Source organism: Natrix helvetica (assembly GCF_964273705.1).
Source record: "Natrix helvetica genome assembly, chromosome: 4".
Classification (NCBI taxonomy): Eukaryota; Metazoa; Chordata; class Lepidosauria; order Squamata; family Natricidae; genus Natrix; species Natrix helvetica.
This window is the reverse complement of record NC_138550.1, coordinates 100872279-100888405: the sequence shown is the minus strand read 5'-3', so window position 1 is coordinate 100888405 and position 16127 is coordinate 100872279. Positions and strand designations below refer to the sequence as shown.

Here is a 16127-nt window from a genome sequence, read left to right as displayed (position 1 = left end):
ATAAGAAAATATTGAAACAGAGATGGAGAATGACCATGGGCAAAAAAGCAGTGAGAAGAAGAAGCAGATTCCTGCCAGCTTCCCCACTGAATATGGGAGGAAGCTGTCAGAGAATACTGAAAATGATGATCACATGACCGCAACTGACCATGGCAGCAGTGTCATGCAGCAGCACTTAAGCAGCCCAATTTTGCCAAAGTTTCACTCCCACGTGAATAATGGGTCCTGGATTTTAGACACACTTTTTAAATTAGCCCATTTGAGGTGGGTTGATTCAGAAACTGTCGCCCTGCGATACCCTAGTTCAACCAAATGAAGTTTACAAACAAATGGGACAAATACATATAATACACTTACACAGTGGAGTCATCCTCTCTCTTCCTAAAATTAAACTTCCCCTGAGGGCACAGTGATTAGAATGCAGTATTGCAGGCAAACCCTGTCCATAGCCTGGAGTTCGATCCTGATGGGGCTCAAGGTTGACTTGCCTTTCATTCTTCTGAAGTGGATAAAATGAGGACCCAAATTGCTGGGGAAAATATGTTGACATTGTAAACTGTCCAGAGTGTGTTGTAAAGCACTATGGGGCAGTATGTAAATCTGTATAAATCTAACTACTCTTACTATTGCTATAGTTGTTTTATTGATATTCTCATTTCTTTTACTTATTTTCTTTTCTTCAGTATCCATTTTTTCCAAGTTCTACTTTTGTCATTACCAAATAATTCTCACATCAACCTTACATTTTTTTACTATTTTTTTTCTAATTCATAAGAAACCATCAGTTCAGTCTCGCTTTTTACATTCATTCCTTTTCCTTCGTGTATACATGAATACTATTTATGTTTAAACTATTTATTTTAAAATGTACACCTTTTTATGGAGATACTCACTAAACAATTATCATTTTCATTCATTCTTGCTATGTCTGAATGGTCCAATCACTTTTACATCTCATATCACCAAACAGAATATTTTCCTTCAATTGCATTAATTAAGAACATTATACAATTGTCCTAGTCATAGGTAGACTACCTATACTTTCGGCCAAGAGCAAAGGCAAGCTACAGTAATTAGGAAAAGTACCATATGAAGTTCCACAGAAAAATACCCTAAGACTTATTAGAATACATTTTTTATTATTTTGATTTCCTCGATGTGATGAGAACAAAAATATTTTAAAACTTTAGGGAGCTGCAAAACAAGTTAAAGGTTTCTATATCTACATTCATATGCAAAGGTTTCTATATTCACATTCAATAAATGCAACCAGGTGCATTTTTTTGTCTGTCACATTGTCTCACAATCATGTGATCACATTGCAAGCTTCACAATCAGCTTCCAACAAGCAAAGTCAGTGGAGAAGCCAGCAATAAAATTGCAAATTGCAGTCATGTGATATTTCACTCAATGACTGCAGGTTATTTGCTTAGTGATTGCAGCAAAATTACCTACATCATAAATCCAGAATGGTGATGTTAAATGATGGTGTCATTTAGCAACAGAATTGCCAATCCCAATTATGGTCATTAAGTGAGGACTATCTGTACAGGAAAAGCAACCATTGTCCACTATTTTTTAATTTCTTTAGTTCGCAAATATGAGAGGGCACGAGAAGCATATCTTTTCACAACATTAAAGCATTTTCCGGTTGAAGGCAATCAGTCCTAGTCCTATTTTTCATGTATACAGTATTATGTTTACAAGAGACCACCAATAATATTTGAACTAAGAACTGAAGATGTATGTTGTCTTTCTTAAACATCTACAATATGAAAAGGGTTTCAAAATCTCAATATATTTTACGTTTGTATATTTTACTATCTAGTATTAGTGGGAAAGCAGAACATAAGCATGAAATATATATTTAAAATGTTGAATACAGGACAAAACTTGTAAAGAATTACCACTAAGTCAGTTTTAAGAGTCTAAAATCATCAGCCAATATTAACAATTCATCAACACTAAATAGACAACATTTTAAAAAGAATTAATTTCCTTTTAAATACAATTGAATATAGTGGAAATAAACTAAAATTATTTTTTTCTGTTCCTGTTAAGTAAAAGTTTTCTCACTCAAACAGCAGGGGGCACTAATACCTTCCCCACAGGATTTTTTTTCTTTTTTAAAAAATTACAAACATGAATATTCATTTCAAATATTTTTAAAGAAATAAGAATGAAAAAACACTAGGAAATTCATATAAGCAACAACCCAAAGGAAATATGGCAAATAGCAGAGCTCTGTGAGTATCGACACAGTAGTACTCCAAATGCTGTTGGTACTGATTATAGTTACTCTGTAAATATGTCAGTCGTTCCACCCTAGTGACAACCAGTCCCATCCCAGCAAGGATCACTTACATGCAACACTTACTAAAGGAGCATATTAAGGTGGTTGTTTGTTAAACTGATAAATCACATTTTCATCTTATTAAACAAGGATGACAATTGCATCAAGGTAAGAAATGTACACTATCTAGAACTGAAGACGTCTGTACTGTACTCTTATCATCAGGGGCATTTAAACTAAATAGAAATATATATGATAGTTTACCTAAGACACAGTTCTAATTATCCCAGCCACTTTTGAAATTTGCTTTGGTCATTGATGGGTTTGAATTGTATTATAAAAGCATCTCTATCAACCACACATTTCCATAATCAGGACATAAAAGCATAAGCGGTGTCCTGTTTGGGGACACACACACACACACACACACACTGCCTATCTAGTCTAGCAGTTTGTTCCCACAGTGGCCAACAAAGTGCACAAGGAAATCCACCAGTGTTCCCAAGTGAAAGACAAATGGCCTTCAAAGACAGTGGCACTAATAGATACTGATCTCTGTGACTACCAGGAACTGGTCCAACCGGTTTCTGAAGCAGGTCCAACATGTCTTTGAAGACAATATTTGAAATAAAGAATTAAGATGCAAAAAATAATAATAATAAATGAAAAAAACCCTATAGCACATTTCTAATGATGCTGGCTTGCACAAATCATTCAGCACTGATTATTAACAATTTCATCAATTAAATATCACCACTTTAAGAATTTCCCACTAAACGTCACCCTGATAATTCTATAAACAAGTTCTGTACCAAATATCATCATTCTACCTAATGATGAAATGGTGAATACTGGCCCTGAAGAGGGGCATAAGAACATGTCAACAAATCTGTATATAGAGCCTAAAAACCATATGAGTTGGAATAAATGATTCCAAATGATTAAACAGAGTGGCTGCACCATAGAAATTAAGAGTTCTCTATTCATCATTCACATTGTAATGGTGGCTAGTATCTGAAATACACACAATGAAATACTGTTGCTGGCACCAAATAAATATTAGTGCTATTATAATATAATTTACCAATCTGTTCTATCAGTCTATAATTTTCTCTCCAGTGACAAAGCATATAATGGTACAAGTATGAAACTGTTTTATCTAGCATGCATCATTCAATGTCATAATTTAACCAAGCTCTTTCCATTTAAGTTAAACACTAAGTGTAAATTGAACATCTTTACAACTTAACAGTTCTTGCAATTATTCTTTTTAAAAATACAATACTGCACCTCCCACCCACAATAAAATATAATGTAGGCACCATGTAATTTAAAGACATATTGGTAAGTGGGGTACTAAATTACTTTTTTCCTAGATGTAAACAGAAAATGGAAGGAAATTACTTTGTCAACTTCCAGTGCACACATAGGTGAAACTTGAAAAATTAGAATATCGTGCAAAAGTTCATTTATTTCAGTAATGCAACTTAAAAGGTGAAATTAATATATGAGATAGACTCATTTCAGGCAAAGCAAGATAGTTCAAGCCATGATTTTCATAATTGTGATGATTACGGCTTACAGCTCATGAAAACCCCAAATCCACAATCTCAGAAAATTAGAATATTACATGCAATCAATAAAACAAGGATTGCACAAAGAACAATATCGGGCCTCTGAAAAGTATACGCATGCATGTACTCAGTACTTGGTTTGGGCCCCTTTTGCAACAATTACTGCCTCAATGTGGCGTGGCATGGAAGCTATCAGCCTGTGGCACTGCTGAGGTGCTATAGAAGACCAGGATGCTTCAATAGCGGCCTTCAGCTCTTCTGCATTGTTCGGTCCCATGTCTCTCATCTTTCTCTTGGCAATGCCCCATAGATTCTCTATGGGGTTCAGGTCAGGCAAGTTTGCTGGCCAATCAAGCACAGTAATCCCACGGTCATTGAACCAGGTTTTGGTGCTTTTGGTAGTGTGGGCAGGTGCTAAGTCCTGCTGGAAAATGAAGTCAGCATCCCCATAAAGCTAATCTGCAAAAGGAAGCATGAAGTGCTCCAAAATCTCCTGGTAGATGGCTGCGTTGACCCTGGACTTAATGAAGCACAGTGGACCAACAGCAGCAGATGACATGGCTCCCCAAATCAACACAGACTGTAGAAACTTCACACTGGACTTCAAGCATCTTGCAGTGTGTGCCTCTCCATTCTTCCTCCATACTCTGAGTCCTTGGTTTCCAAATGAGATGCAAAAGTTGCTCTCATCAGAAAAGAGGACTTTGGACCACTGAGCAACAGACCAGGTCTGTTTTTCTTTAGCCCAGGTAAGACACTTTTGATATTGTTTGTTGTTCAGGAGCGGCTTGACAAGAAGAATACGACATTTGAAGTCTATGTCCAGGATCCGTCTGTGTGTGGTGGCTCTTGATGCACTGACTCCAGCCTCAGTCCACTCCTTGTGAAAGTCCCCAACACTTTTGAATGGCCTTTTCCTGACAATCCTCTCCAGGCTTCGGTCATCCCTGCTGCTTGTGCACCTTTTTCTTCCACACTTTTCCCTTCCACATAACTTTCTATTAATGTGCTTTGATACAGCACTTTGGGAACATCCAAATTCTTTTGCAATTACCTTTTGAGGCTTTCCCTCCTTATGGAGGGTGTCAATGATGGTTTTCTGCACAACTGTCAGGTCAGCAGTCTTTCCCTTGATTGTTATTCCTACTGAACCAGACTGAGAGACCATTTAAAGGTTCAGGAAACCTTTGCAGGTGTTATGGCTTAATTAGCTGATTAGAGTAGGATACTTTGAGCCTAGAATATTGCACCTTTTCACAATATTCTAATTTTCTGAGATTGTGGATTTGGGGTTTTCATGAGCTGTAAACCATAATCATCACAATTACGACAAATCACAGCTTGAACTATCTTGCTTTGCATGTAATGAGTCTTATCTCATATATTAGTTTCACCTTTTCAGTTGCATTACTGAAATAAATGAACTTTTGCACGATATTCTAATTTTTCGAGTTTCACCTGTAGTAGAGAGGACTCTGAGGACTCCCAAAGGGTTCTTGGGGTAACAGGAATCCAGTGTTCCTTAGGGATTACGGTAATCCAGGAAAACAGCACAAGAGAACATGATGATCTGTAGACTGAGGAAAGTGGTAAAGTACAAAAGAAAAAGAAGAACAGGAATAGGTACAATAGAAGTCACATAAATATCTATAACTTCTATATAAACGTGTATGTTCGTGGGACTGAGAAATGTTGTTTACTTTTGAAGTATCATACATGCTTAGTAATTTACTATGTTAATCAATAATGGCGGTGAGTATCCACTTTGAAACTTTGATTGGGTATCCTTGTTTTGTAGGTAAAAAGAAAAGAAAATGGTGGGATAGCTCATAAAAAAGCTTTCCTCTGTCCACTCCCAATATACCTTACCCAGATGGGGCAATCAGATACTTCTTTGCACCACATTGCCCTCAGCTGCTCTAGAATCAAGCGAATAACATCCAGAATGCAAATCTAATATACTTATGCAATTGGGAAGACATCTTACTTTAGACCCAGAACGTAACAAACAAAACATTCATGGAATATATCAATAGAGACAATCAATTCTTAGGTGGTGAACTAGGCTTGAAAGAAAGAAAAAACCGGGAAGCAGAAATGATGCTCTAAACATTTGAGACGATGCACTATGTGTGAAACATCAGATCAAATTAAACTCCTTTGTAAAATACATTATTAAAAAGAAAGTTCTCACCTTATTTAGGGGAAAGGAGCACCTTTTAAGGAAAGGTAAAACTTGTTGCTGCAGTTGTCTTGAATAGGTGAAGAAAGAAGCTCAGTGCTTAGATTGTCTCTTAAATTTGATGTGTCTCTGATTGAAAATCTGAAGAGAAGCAAAAAATATACAAAAAAACACAATTTATCATCCACTTACAAAGTAGCAAATATATGAAATGTGTTTTGAATAAGGCAGAATAATGGATAATGAAATGGCCTATATCTCTCATGGGTTTATGATTTATTACAATGTTTATAAGGCTGCAATTCAATGCACATTATCTGAAAATAAGTCTCATTGAGCTCAATGAGGATTACTTTGGAATATGCTAGATTGCATTGCTAAAACGACTCAACAGATTATATTGTTAAAATGATCCAATAGAATGCATTGCTAAAATTACTAAAAACTTCTATAATATCTGCTATCAACCTATTGGATACTATTGGTCAGAATTCAATTTCAGAAAGGAATCCTAAGAAGGTTTTAAGAAGATTGGCCCGGCCTCTCAAACAAACGGGGATTTATTGCAATGCATTGGTACAATATAGCAAATATCAAAAGGATTTTTTATGGTTCCAGAAAATAATTCAAAATCTGTGACCTTTAAACATAAAACTCTATTCTTTTTGTCTTTATATCAAACCTGACAGACATGATGGGTGCTTTCTGGTATATAAGCTTAATTTTAACAAAATTAAGATATGGTATGTTTTCTCCTTCTCTCTCCCCTTTCTAAAGGCAAAACATGGTGCAGCAAAATTCAAAGAACCTCCTCTTGTCAAAAGATAACAATAGCAGAGTCAAATCTCCCTGTGGTGAATCAGACAAATCAGCTATATTTCTTGGCCAGTATTGAAAAAAAAAGAGGCAGCAGAAGATAGCATTCATAATTTTTAGGATTTAGTCAAGATCGATTAAACCGTACATATAACTGTAGCTATTTGAAACACACACAACAGCTTAACCGGGGAATACCACCAGATATAAACCATAAGGTAAAGCCAGGAAAAGACCACCGATTGCCCTCCAGATATCTTCAGTTTCGATTCCTTCAATCGCCAGGGAGCACAGCCAAAGGCGCTAGGCAATGCAGGACTTTAAAAGATCCGGGACGCACCAAATAGCCTGCCTTGTGTTAAGCTATAATGTTGTTCTGACTTAATGTCATATGAAATTGTATTCATTGTAGCCTGTAAACCATCATTTCTTTCCTGAAATAGATCATACATTTCATTAATTCCCCACCACCACCACCAAAAAAAAAAAAAAAAAAAGAATCAGGCCAATGTAAATGAACTGCTTTAGTGTGATACAACAGTGATCAATATTGCCAGATGACACATAAGAATGCTATTACAAGCCTGTGCAACAACAGGGAAAAAAAATCACCTAAATCTGCTCTTCAAATAATGTTGGCATCACAGTGTTAGCTACAGCGACACACTGAATTCTTCTTAGAACTTGCACAAAATTGTGGATCAAATGTCTTCTTTTGCAAAAGAAGGGTTTGCAAGAGAAGCTTTCCCATTAAAATAAAGTATCAGAAAATAAATAACAAGAATCTGAAGCTATTATAGTATATATATATATATATATATATATATATATATATGTGTGTGTGTGTGTGTGTGTGTGTGTGTGTGTGTGTGTGTGTATGTATGTGTATATATATATATATATATATGTATGTATGTATGTATGTATGTATGTATGTATGTATATATATATATATCCCACCCATATAAGAATATCCAATAACATAAATAACATAAAATTGTGATAAAGTTAAATGGGTTTATTTCTCTATCAGAATGCACCATTCCCAGAACTTCAGCGGAAACTTTATAGCTTAAAGGACAACATAAAAGGGAAAATGATTTAATTAAAAAAAAAGTTTTGGGTTCAGTTGAAGTACTTTATCATCTCTTTCCTCATTTTTATGGTTGTTATGTTATCCCTGACACAGTGCAATGTTTAAAGTACAAGCTCTTACAAAAATAAATAAGTACATTACATTTCCTTTCTTTGGATAAGCTTATTTTATAACATATAGTTTCAGGTTTCTTGAAATCATATGCTGAAAAGCAATACATTCCTCCTTGAAATTATATGTTTGCACATACATGTGTACTACTCTGTACTTTTTAATTCCAACTATAAAGTCTACTTTAACTCAAGCTAAATTTCTAGTGATTTTATGGAGAAGTTTTTATCATTTTCTTGCAACAATATGGAACAATTCTTTCTTCCACGATGTTTTCCCAACTTCCTGGTCTAGTATACATTATATCCTGGTGGTCTCCCATCCAAATAATAATCAAGTCTAACTCTGCTTAGTTTCTGAGACAGAAAAGATAGACCATGTATCGCCACCTGCTGGAACTTTATACTCCTTTTTCATTTTAATTCAAATTAAGCTGAAGATTTAATCAAATCGAGCACAGTCTATTATGAAGATTCCCTTTATATATTCTATTTTCTCCACATATCCCATTTAAATCAGGATTGTATAAGAGAACTTCCTTAGTATATCCATAATTATTGATGTCTCTTTGTAAAAGTTCACCAAAAAAAATTCCATCGATTTATTAAATCACAATCTCCTAAAAATTGTGGAAATAATTCACATATTAAAATGTTATCCAGATGTTCACATCATCTTTGTCTAAATTCCAATATACAATTCTACCCCCTAGAACTCTGTAGTTTAACTTGCAGAGCTTTTAAAATTCATTTATTACATTAATCATATTATAGGATAACCTACATGAGTAATGAAAATTTTTGTTCAATTCACTGAATTTATTCTCAGATAGCCGAATAGAGAATTGCTCTCTAAATCTATTATTTGCACTAAGTACATGAATTCCACCTAAACAGTTAATTATTCACCAGATCAATGGGCCAGCAAAGCACTCAAAGATTCTCTCAACAAAGAAACTGCTTCTTAACAAATTATGCCTGAACTTAATAAACATTTCAGTCAACATTTACTACTGTGGTAGTGAAGGGGGGGGGGGGGGTGAGGCCTACTTTTGTTCTCATAGACATCAATATATGTAAAGCACTGCCTCCAGCTGTCAGAGCAAAGAACTAGATATGTTTTATTACACAATAGGCGATTCTGTAGTAAATACTACCATAAAGATCATCTGACACTTAAAAAAATAAAATCAGAAAAGGTTGCTTATAAAATGTAACTTAAAATAAAAGCCCTGGCACTAACTTTTGAAGTCCAAAGTGAAAGCACATCATTCTTCAGATTGCTCAGTCATAGGTCTAAAGCATTCCTACACATTCATAAAGCTTCAGAAACAAGTCAATCATATCATAGTAGCAGGACCGTGAGAAAGAGACATTGTATAAAATTAATCCTATGTTCCCCTTGCTATTCCGTCACATTCATTTCTTTTTGTTTTCAGACTACTGGATGGCACACACTGGCCCAAAACAGAAATCTGAACAGAATGTGATGGAATCTGTAAACTAATAACAGCCTCCCTTAATAGGACTGCTCGTGTGAGAAACTGCTCTAAAAGATCATCATCAGAAGTGAAGCTGACACTCCGCAGACAGAGAGAAGTATGCCAATTAGATATACAGATGAAAGACATGCCTGCAATCAACAATACTGAGAATAAATAAACAAAAACAAAGATTTCCAGTTTCAAATTGTTAATGGGGATCAAGGTTCCAAATACCAATAATTTAATAACTTGGAGCATAGTAAAATATAACCTTTTTAAAAATTAACATGTGACATAGAAGCATACAAATATGTATCTTTGGCATTGTTAATGTGTTTTACTTTGCATTAAAATATATTAACTATAATAAAAAGCTTTGCTCTTCTCTAAATTTAATATTGTGCTTAAAACAGTGATACAAAAAATAAATAAACCAAACTATTGGAGAATTATGTAAATCATTAAATAAACTGTTAAAATATTTACATTATGCTCACTATGACCTTCAAACAAATAGATTGTTACGATTAAATTCCAACTTGTTTTATTTTCTCAAAAACCTTCCCTTACCTGGTAATTGCTAAAACAAATAAAATCTAATTATATTACAGTGCATTTTAGTCTGAAATTATTTCAGTGTTACATGCATTAGTTGGTGTAGTTTAAATCAAAAATAATTTCTACAAATTCATAAACTAAGACATCAGGATGTTTAACTTTTGCATGCCATTGAAAATACATTATCATGTATGATTCCTGCCTTCGAATGGTTAAGCAACCAACTCAATTATTTTACTGAAAGAGTTGTTTTTTTTAGTATAAACTCTGAAGTTTTAAAATACTACAGACAACTGTTAATCTACTAACAATGCATGTTCATGGCATTTGCATAGCTCACAACTTTCTATTTACACAAAATGTCTTTATCGGAAAATCTGTTTAGAATCCAAGATGAGAACCTTATCATGAATTAGTTACAAACCTATATGCTCCTGACAAACATTGCGTAAATTTTAGAATCTGGGATGTTAAAGTCGTTCATCAATCAACAGCACAGCTAGAAATGCATTCCAGGAAGCTGCAAGCTATTATGCTTGCAATATTTTTTAAGGGTTGGAGTCTTTAAATTCCTGCAGTGGTTTGATGTTCTGAACATACAAGACACATTTGGACAATAAAGATGATACAAACACACATAAAAGAAAGTTATACAGGCCATTCTTGTGAAAATATAAAGGGACTGATTAAAAATTCTATAAAGCTTGTTTCATTGCAGACAGAAAAGAATAAAAAAGAAAAATCTGAAATCTCAGTTCTCAACATCATATTAAATACATATCCAATTAATCCTTATTTTAAGCAATCCAATTAATAAAATGTTATGCTAGTAAAAAGCTGCTATCATTCAAAATATGTATAGATAGTCCAACTGAAACAAACAGGAAAACAGCCAAAGTTGCCTGTCCTACAAAGCTGCCCTAAAGGATAAAGGATTTCCTCAAAGTAAAATACCAACCATAAACCAACTAAAACTCAAAGGAAGTTTAAACTTAAAAAGAAGCTGCTCCAAGTTTAAAAGCAATCACAAATGCCTTCTGGTAGCTCAAATAATAAAAATACCTTTAGGCTAAATATTTTCAATTGCACTCAGAAATTCATGCAGAGAAGAGGGATGAACCATTACCAGAGTTTATAATTTTACAAGCCTCTGAAGAAGACTAAAAAAAGAAAAAGAAAATATTCAGCAACCACTTTAACCTAATTTCTAATGTGAACGATCACTTTACTGCTAAAGATCTATATAGAAGAAAAATTTAAAAATACTAATGCTGTATAGAAAATCTTACGACTTGCAACTCCTATTTGCAACTCCTAAATTCAACGTGGAAATTGCTCCAATATTACATGCAGCTTCTGATTTTTTTCCATTTCAATCTTTATACAAATTATGTGTATCACATGCAAACAGCAACACATAAATAGTATACAAGTGACTAAAAAGTTGTTAATGCCTGCAACATAAGCCCATCCGAGGTACCCCAGTCACAAGAAAAATGCACCTGAATGGACGATGAATACTGTCTGTTACCATGGCACCTCAATCTAATTACATGACTGATCAGGGCTAGAGAGAGTGCACTGAAACCTACACCATTGACATGTCTCTACATGACAGCACACGCACACACATACACATACACATAGAGAAATGTTTTTGGCTTACATGTACAGTGGATGAGAATAAGGATAGTTTTATTCAACACAGAATGGCCTGTAAAACAGTTAACAGGAGATAAATAAATGTATAACTCTAAGTAACACAGTATCTCATCAGTTATCTCTTCCTCATTCATAACCCTTATTCTCAGAGCAATAACTAGGCTGTCCTCACCAACCAGACAAACAAATCCACATTCACTGATGAAATCTGAATGTGCTGTTTTAAGGTTTCATTGTAAACTGAAATAAACTGCCCCAGAATGTCAGCAAAGTAACTGGTTACACTGAATCATAGGCAATTTACTAACCCGGTCAAAAACACTAAATGTGGATTGCTAAAGATTTAATCACCTCCATCATGAAATATTTCATATTCAAATATATGGGTAAAAAAGAATCCACAAACTAAGGCATGTAACTACATAATTGTGGTTACCCAAAGACATAATTGTAAAACTAATTATTATGCACATTATGAAATTATAAAGTATGGGATTCCCTTTCTTCTCCAATTCTATCTGGGTTTATGATCACTAGGGAAAAATATTATTCTGGAGGAGTCCCTATTGCATACCTTACGGTAAACAAAATAAAAATAGCTTGTTCTTGTTAGCCACATAGTGTGGCATTATATAACAAGCTTTCAATTTGCTCTCTTTTCGATCTCTGGATTCTGATCTTTTTCTTTGCTGCTCTTTTTTACAAAATCCCAAAACACCTCGGGTATCTCTCTACCCTTTCAAAATGTTATTTTGTTGTTACCATTAGCATGTACACTACAGATCGACATATGCAGAAAAAAATACTTTCTCTGTAACATTAGGGGGGGGGGAGGGGGTACGCAATTGTTTCGAGGCTTGGAGATCAGAATAAGGTTTCGGCAAACTAATAGAAGGTAACTTTTGAAAAATAATTTGAGAGTGAGCGACGCGAAGCAGGACAGCACCAAGAGACACAAAACAGGGTTTCAAAAGGCAGCGATACGCGGAATTGCCTCTTTTTTTCCTCCCTTCCCCCCTTCCTTTTTCTTAAAGGGGGGAGGGGAGGGGGGCAAGCAACTCTGTCGGATCTATTAAAAAGAAAAAAGAGAAAAAAGCCGATCCTTCCTGGCAAAATCTTGGAAGGTCCTGCAGGGTGGCGATCTTCCTTCCCAGGGAAAGCCTAGCGGAAGGTGAAAAGCAGAAGCTGCCGGGGAGGATGGGTCAAGGTGAAGGGGAACGCAGTGTTTCTTCCCCCCCCTCCACCTGTAACGGAGCCCTACCTCCTTCTCCCGTGCCCAGCGGTGGCCTTTACTCACTCACTGACTCCTTGCTGTAGTAGTAGTAGTAGTGCCCGGAGGAGCCTCCAGCCGATTTGGGGCCTGAATGTAGGAGCATAGTGGAGGAGCTGGAACTGCTACCGCTGCTGGGCACATCCCAGTCCCAGCGCCGCCTCCTCCTCCTCCTCCTGCGCCGCCTCTTCGCTTCATTCACCCCTCCGGCAACCACCCAGCCCCGTACTACACAGTGCAGCGGCGGCCGGCCCTCCCTTACTATCAAGCCGGGGGAGGAGTGAGCGGGGGGAGAGAGAGAGAGAAAGGCGGGCGCTCTTCCGCTCGCCCTCAGCAGCCCAGCCGGCCTTCAGCAGCGGCAAGAAGGAGGAACGCGACTCTAACCAGACGGCGGCGGCCAGCGAGGCAGCCGGCGGAGGGCGTTGCTTCGGGACGCGCTCAAAAAACTCCGCGGCCTGCGCTTATAAGCCCCACGCACTCCGCGCCAATGGCTCCCCGGGCGGCAGTCACGCACTTAGGGACCAGGCGGCGGGAAGGCTCCCCCTCTCTCGGCACCCCCAGTTTAACTCCGGCTTTATAAGAGAGGAAGGAAAGCCAGCCAGCACACAAGCCAAATGCGTGGGGTGGGGTGTTTTTTGGGGAGGGGGGTCGCCGGAGCAAGGGGGGATGCCATACGATTTCCTGTTCTTTCTTTACTCCGCTTTTACGGAGCGGGGGGGGGGGTGGATTTCTCGTATGCCCAGAATGCAAAGAATTTCAGGCAGCACCACCCACAGCACGTAAAAATAACACCATCCTGGCCTGGTTTCTCCTTCCTCCTCTCGCTCCGGCCTCGACACATAAAGCCCGGGGGAGGGGGGATAGAGTGAGAAAGAGGAGAGGGGGGGAAACCGAGAGGAGGAGGAAGAAGAAGATGCATTTTGCAGAATTCTTACAGGGCGACTTTTCTTCCAAGCCGTGGCATAACAGAGCGCTACGTCGTCCTTCTCCCTCCCTCCCCTCCCCCCGTTTTCCCAGTAACCTTGTACCGTATGTGTTTTTCCAGCTGGAAATATCTGGAGGCTTTGCTTGGGAGTGAGGGGAGGGGAGCGAAAGAAGCGAAAGCAGAGGAATTTTTTTTTAATAAAAAGAAAAGCCACTTACTGTATAAAGTGTCAATGGAGACTGGGGTTGTAGTGGGGAAGGCGGACCGGAGGGTGGGGAAAATACTTGCCAGTTGATCTCAAGGGCTTTGGGGGTGGGGTGGGGGTTGTCTTTTTTTTTTTTTATAAGGAAAAATAATAATTTATTTCTCCTCCCCTTCAGTGTGATACAGTTGCTTCCTTTACCAACTGTAACAGAAATGACGATGTCTGCGGATAGAAGCTGGCTCCTCTCTTCTCAGTATGTAAATGTGTAATAGAAGGCAAATATGGAGCAGTTGGCAGCCTGCGTTAGCTCAAGGATCCTACTTCATGCAAAGGGGTGGAGGAGAAGGAGGCAACTCTTTTGTCAGACGGCCAAGGGAGCCACACAGATTATTGCATACGCAGAACAGAGCCGGGCCAAGCCAGCCTTAACCCTTTCCGAGTGTCTTCATTGCTTCTAGCAAAGAATGTGAGGTTTTGTTAGCGTTGCAAAGGTCCTTCATCCTAAATTAAGCACATGTGCCGTCTGTCATCTTCCTTCACTGAGGTCCCCAAACCACACAGGGATAAGAGGCAACTATTGCCTTTTTTAAAGAGACTTTTGCAAGTGATACCATTGGGGGGGGGGGGGATACTTAAAACCTTCTGGTATGCATCTATACTCAGAATGGACATTAACTTTCATAGAGTTTCCTCCTCATAGAGTATGTTGACTTAGTTTATACTGAGGTGTTACTGTGGTAGTGATCAGAGGCATGAGGAGGAATTTTGTCCTATGTCACCGTAACATGCAAAGAGTCGAGATGCTTGCACTAGGTAACTATAGAAATGCATCACTGTTCTGCACTTGATTGCTGGCATGCTTCCTAGAAAAATAGTACATGTTCCCTTTGTTTCAGAAGCTCAGCTACTGTATGTCAGAATGCAGTTACGTGGATGATAATGGGAGAATTGGCGATATACCCAAATAACACTGCTATTAAGTGAGCTGCACCAGTTTCCAATAGACTTCCAGATACAATCAAGGTGTTGGTTCTCACCTTTGTGCAACGGGACCAGATTACCTGTTCCTTCATGGTTTCTGCCTTTCCATAGGTTCCCTTGATGAAACAGCATCATCTTGTGTGACCCTGGAAGTGTCCTTCCCTGTCATGCAATATCCTCCCCTCCCTCCAGATATACCGAAGAACTCAACCTTGTTAGCGTACAGCTGGGGTGTCAAAGTCACATCACGGTGGCATCACGTGACGTATTGGGACTTTCCCCCCCCTTGGCTAAACCGGGCATGGGTGTGGCCAGCGCATGACGCATGTGGCCCATGGGCCGGGAGTTTGGCAGCCCTGGTGTACAGGAACTAATGGTTATGGTTGTGCTTGATTGGCAGATGCAAGTTTTATTGGGACTTCAACTTTTGTTGTTGTTCGTGTGTTTATGTTATAATTATATTGTTAGCCACCTAGAGTGCCTTGTGATAGGTGGGCAGCCATATTTAAATAAATAAATACCATGTTTCCCCAAAAATAAGACCTCCCCAGATAATAAGCCAAATTGGGCTTTTGAGTGCATGCGCTAAAGTAAGTCCTCCCCCCAAAAATAAGCCCTCCCAAAAAAATATTGCAACACAGCAGCAGTCATGAGTTGACCATGCTCGCAGCCTCCTGCACCTCAAAAATAATAAGACTACCCCAAAAAGAAGGCCAAGTGCTTATTTTGGAAGTCAAAAAAAAAAAGACCCTTTCTTATTTTGGGGGAAACACAGTACATAAGTATATGATCTCATTATTTTTGACCATGGAGAAATTTCCTATTTAATCCCATAACAGGAATACTACTTTGATGAAATATGAGATCTCAAATATAGAATAAGAAATATTCCTTCATTTAGTTAAAAAGGTATGCACGGGAAAGTCCTTAATAATAAAAAGAGTAGCTACTGCACCATGTTACCCTTCAAG

At 37.7% G+C, this 16127-nt stretch overlaps 1 protein-coding gene across 10 annotated transcripts in view; it reads right to left on the bottom strand.

Annotated features, from left to right (window-relative positions):
• The window catches only part of ATXN1 (ataxin 1), a 239744-nt gene extending 225231 nt beyond the window's left edge, over positions 1 to 14513 (bottom strand). For 7 of the 10 annotated variants that reach the window (XM_081950931.1, XM_081950935.1, XM_081950930.1 and 4 more), the window contains exons 1-2: positions 13073 to 13639; positions 6062 to 6190 (exon numbers count right to left, since the gene is read on the bottom strand). The gene's annotated coding sequence lies outside the window, so the exon portion shown is untranslated. Of the gene's footprint in view, positions 1 to 6061; positions 6191 to 11779; positions 11828 to 13036; positions 13640 to 14188 lie in introns of those variants that run through there. The other 3 variants (XM_081950928.1, XM_081950925.1, XM_081950929.1) reach the window with 3 other exon arrangements.
• Positions 14514 to 16127: the final 1614 nt, after the last annotated feature.